The sequence below is a fragment of the Alligator sinensis genome, unplaced genomic scaffold, assembly GCF_000455745.1.
Source record: "Alligator sinensis unplaced genomic scaffold, ASM45574v1 scaffold948_1, whole genome shotgun sequence".
Lineage (NCBI taxonomy): Eukaryota > Metazoa > Chordata > Crocodylia > Alligatoridae > Alligator > Alligator sinensis.
Genome location: NW_005843093.1, coordinates 49,310 through 54,256, shown reverse-complemented (window position 1 = coordinate 54,256; position 4,947 = coordinate 49,310). Strand labels below are relative to the sequence as shown.

At 54.2% G+C, this 4,947-nt stretch overlaps 1 pseudogene; it reads right to left on the bottom strand.

Annotated features, from left to right (window-relative positions):
- The window catches only part of LOC102377460, a 41,436-nt pseudogene continuing 36,489 nt past the window's right edge, over positions 1–4,947 (bottom strand).

The following is a 4,947-nucleotide window of genomic DNA, read 5'->3' as shown; positions in this document are numbered from 1 at the left end:
TTCAATTTGGGGGATTTAGTATCAGGGAATGAATTACAGAAAGTGCAACAATGGGAGGGCGCGTAGGGGAGCAGCAGGCACCCCATAGTGCACGGTTCTGGAGAGGTTGAAAAGCAAAACAGGCTAAAAAGTCTCATGTGGTACATCTACACATGACCCTGCATTGACATAGTGACGCTACATTGCCGGACAGCACGCATGTGTCTACATGCATGTCTACATGTGATTGCCAGCTACATCACCATAGCTGCGTGCTCCCCAGCTACAGCATGCTGCTATGGGGATGTAGCTGCAAAACCTAAGCATGCGCCACCCACATGGCACAGTAACAGCCCGCACTGCGCCTGTTTTAGTACTTCCAAAAGAAAGTACTAAAACAGAGTGCCATAGCAGCTTCACCATACGGCAACATGTAGACGCACCCAGGCTGTGGTAGTAGTGGCGCCTTGCAGACCCCACTGGGCATGGGTGGGTCTGGGAGAGGGGTGATGGGGTGGTGAGATCAGGGTGGAGGGCAAGGAATGCTCCCCCAGCCATAAATATCCTCCTTCCTGTAATTCATGAGTGTCATATACCAGAACCCTGGGACCAGGAGGGAGGACAAAGCTGGGAGGCAGCCAAAGACAGTCCCTGGGTGTCATTTGAAGTCAGTTGTCTTGGGGAGAGCACCCTATCATGCAGGCACTTCTTTGGGAGCACTGACCGCTTTTAGAGAATGATGGGGAATGCACAGGTTACAAGGCGGATGCAAAAATCCTCTTCCTGGTCTTCCCCCAGCATCAAGGCTGATTTTGCTTGTGGTGTTTCCTCTTAGCCCCTCCCCACAATCAAACTTTGGGGGCCAGCCTCTGGGACCTGGGCATCTGCAGCGCCCCACAAGGGACAAAGACTTTCTTCAGTCCACCAGCATGAGGGTACTTGCCTGAATGCAACCGCTGGTGCGTGCTGAGCAGGTAGGAATCCCCAAGACCTTCCTGCACTGCTGGCAGAATTAGGGATGCTTCTGGATGTGGATGCACTGATACCGGGCCAGGTCGGAGGAACAGGTGAGGCTCTTCCCACACTTAGAGAACTAATGTGTTTTCTAACCCATGTGGAAGATCTGGTGCTGGGCCAGGTAGGAGAAGTAGGTGAAGCTCATCCCACATTCAGAGCACCGATGCGGCTTTGCCCTTTTGTGGATACACTGGTGCTCAGCCAGGGTGGAGGGCAAGATGAAGCTCTTCCCACACTCAGAGCACTGATGCGACTTCTCCCGCGTGTGGGTAACCTGGTGCCGGGCCAGGTCAGAGGAGTAGGTGAAGCTCTTCCCACACTGAGAGCAAAGATGTGGCTTCTCCCCTGTGTGGATATGTCGGTGCCGGGCCAGACTAGAGGAGTAGGCGAAGCTCTTCCCGCACTGAGAGCACCGATGTGGCTTTTCCCCTGTGTGGATGTGCTGGTGCTCAGCCAGGTAGAAGGAGCGTAGAAAGCTCTTCCCACAGAGAGAGCATTGATGTGGCCTCTCCCCTGTGTGGTGGATCAGTTGGTGTTGGCTCAGGTTGGAGGCAAAGGTAAAGCTCTTCCCACACTCAGAGCACTGATGTGGCTTCTCCCCTGTGTGGATGCGCTTGTGCCGGGCCAGGTGGCAGGAGCGTACAAAGCTCTTCCCACACACAGAGCACTGATGTGGCTTCTCTCCTTTGTGGGTGTGCTGGTGGTCAGCCAAATGGGAGGATTGGGTGAAGCTCTTCCCACACTCAGAGCACTGATGTGGCTTCTCCCCTGTGTGGATGCGCTTGTGCCGGGCCAGGTGAGAGGAACTTAAAAAACTTTTCCCACAGACAGTGCACAGATGTGGCTTCTCTCCTCTATGGGTGCGCTGGTGCTGGGCCAGGTGGGAGGAGCATGTGAAGCTCTTCCCACACTCAGAGCCCTGACGTGGTTTCCCCCCTGTGTGGATGCGCTGACCTTTGACCAGGGTCAAGGAGGTGAGGCTCTTGCCACACTCAGACCACTGATGTGGCTTCTCCTCTGCATGGATAACCTGGTGTTGGGCCAGCTTGGAAGAGGAGATGAAGCTCTTCCCACACACAGAGCAATGATGTGACTCCTCCCGTGTGTGCATGCACCTGTGCCTGGCCAGGCTGGAGGGCTGCCTGAAGCTCTTCCCACACCTTGTGCAGCAGTGTGGCTGCTGCCTCCTCCGCACACACGGGTGTTGGGACAGGCCTTGCCAGCTGATGAAGTTCTTCCTGCACTCGGTGCAGCGGTGTGTCTTCCTCCCCAAGTGCATGCGCCGGTGCTGAACCAGGGAGAAGAAATGGGTGAAGGTTTTACCACATGTGACGCAGCAGTACTGACGCTTCTCCCTGTGCACATCTTTGGTTTTGAGCAGCTCCAAGCTGCGCACAAAGCTCTTCCCCGTTCTGGTGAAGCGGTTGGGGTGGTGTCCAGAATGGATCTGGTGGTGAGCAGCCAGGGTTGAGAGGCAGGGGGCGCTGCTAGGGTTGAGAGGCAGGTGCAGCTCTTCCCACACGTGGCACGTACATGGGGCTTCTCCCCAGCGTGCCTTATCTTGTGGAGAGCCAGGCGTGAGGGGCAGCTAAAGCTTTTCCTGCACTGAGGGCAGGAGTGGGCTCTCCCCCTGGGCTTGGCAGTGAGCTCCTGCTTCCCTTTGCGGCCATCCCAGCTGCTTTGGTTTGCACGCACTCTCTCTCTCCATTGGACCTTTGCCTTTTGCCTCTTAAGGTCTCTCAGTACCACAAATTGTTCCTGGCACCCTGGGCTCTTTCTGGCTTCTTTTTCTTCTTCACTCTCATGCCCAACTGGAGATGGGACCGCGTTCACTATTTCATTTTCCTTCTGCTTTTGGGGCCTTCCCTGACCCTTGTGCCATTGATCCTTACTAGGGCTTAGGGAGTCCATCTCACCTAAACTCTTTGGGGAAGCCCATTGTGGCTCCAGGTTTCCAGGCCCTTCCTCAGGAGCCTGCTCCTCAGTTCTCCTCAGCAGCCAGGCACCACCTGCATGGGGAAGAAAAACTCCAGATTAGTCCCTGCCCTGCTGCCAAGGGGCAAACACTGCTATTCCTTCTGCTGGGATGGGCAACAGAGCAGGACAGGACTTGGCACCTGTGTTTCCTCCAGAAAACAAGGTTTTCCCACCAAAACCCCAAGTGCTGGGGGTGAGGGAGTGCCCAGTCCCTGTGCCAGTCTCATCTTCCCTACTCGGTGGAGTTAACGGGCAGACTCTCAAGCTTTCTGGCCAGTTCTCAGCCCCATCACCTCAGGCCCTGCTGCAAGAAACACACGGGACATGCGTGTTTGGCTAGCACATGAATGGCTTCATGCTCTAACAGGCTAAGGATGAGACCAGAAGGGTCTGGTAAAAGGAAAAATAGGGCTCTCAAAGGGCTGCAGTATCCCACAGCACTGGTGGGTCCAGGGGCAGATGGTGCTGAGCCCTCCACCTGACTGGGCTGACACGCTCCACATGCCCCAGTGCTTTGGTGAGACCCATCTGCAATGCTTGCCCTTGATCTCTGGCAGTCCTGAAAGCAGCATCTGGGTACAAGGGTGAACAGCCTCGGGGTGCATTTCTGGGGCTTGTCACCAGTCAGGAGTGTGTGCTGAGCACTGCCTTACACTGGACCAGGTACTTCATGGCACACAAATGCTGCTTCTGCTTGGTAGGAAAAGACAATATGTTTGAATCCTCATTCCTCCAAGAAATGTTCTGGGAGCGGAGGATTGAGAGCTGCGGTCTCTCTTCTGGAAGGAGCAGCGCAGTGCTTCCTACCTGTTTCCGGGGCAATATCAGGTGCAGGGAATGAGCCCATGGAGCTTTCCTCTGCTAATGAATCCCAGGCAGCCTCCACATCACAGAAAGCTGCACTGGGACAAAGGCCTTGGCACGAGCCCACACGTGGACTCTGGGCTGAGCCTCAGGCTTTGTGACACTCGGGACCCCAGAGTGGAAACTGAAAAGGGGAGACTCCGATGCAAACATGAAATCTTCTGAATCGCACCCACCGCATGGAGCCGCTTCATGCGGCCTGAGACCAGGATTAGACACGTCCCGGGTTCCAGGTCAACCCGACCAGGAGACACCAGGGACAGCCCCAGCCTCTCTCTCATCCACAAGCCACGGCTACACAGAGCTTCTTCTGCACACCATGCGGATTTCCACAGTGCAAGTTCCCCGCAGCCCCCATGCACCCTACTCTGCATCCGGCTGCTGCCACCAGAAGGGATGCACTCCTTAAAAAAGGTTGAAAACCCCTGGCAGAAGCCATGTGGGGTCAGCACCCTATGATGGCAGCACAGGGCAGGTCTGCAGGCTCCCTTTTGTCACAACCCAATTAAATTGTGCCCATGCCACTGAGCAAGAGATACCATTCAAATCATCCTCATTTTGACGATTAAGGGTTAAAAGACTTCCCTGCCAAGAAATTCCTTGAAACAAAACGCTGGTGGTGTACTACAGATAATTGGTCAGCTGAAATAAAATGCATGGGGAAACTATATATAATTGGTCAAAGATAAGCGTAAGTTCCTCACACGTAACAGGTAGAGAAACCTAACACACTACCTTGTAACTTGAGGAGACAAAGGAGCTGCCACCTGCCAAAAAATTAAAGATTCCATATAACGGTTCACGATTGGGCATCTCTGTCAAACACCTCTGCCTATAAATAGTTTAACGGTTTCCGCCCAAGGCGGAGAGCTCTGGGGATCTCACAGGAAACACCTGTGCTTGTCACCAGAGAATTGGGAAATTGATCAATCCCCAATCAATCACCCCGTCAGCGTAAAATATTGACGTAGAAAGTCTTGCAAGCGCAACCGTCCGTTCCTGGCGCCACGTCCGTCATTATCTCGTCGTAACCTAACTGCGTGCGTGTACTCGACTCTGTAACCGAAGTTATATGCATATACTCGACTCTGTAACCGAAGCTGTAACGGA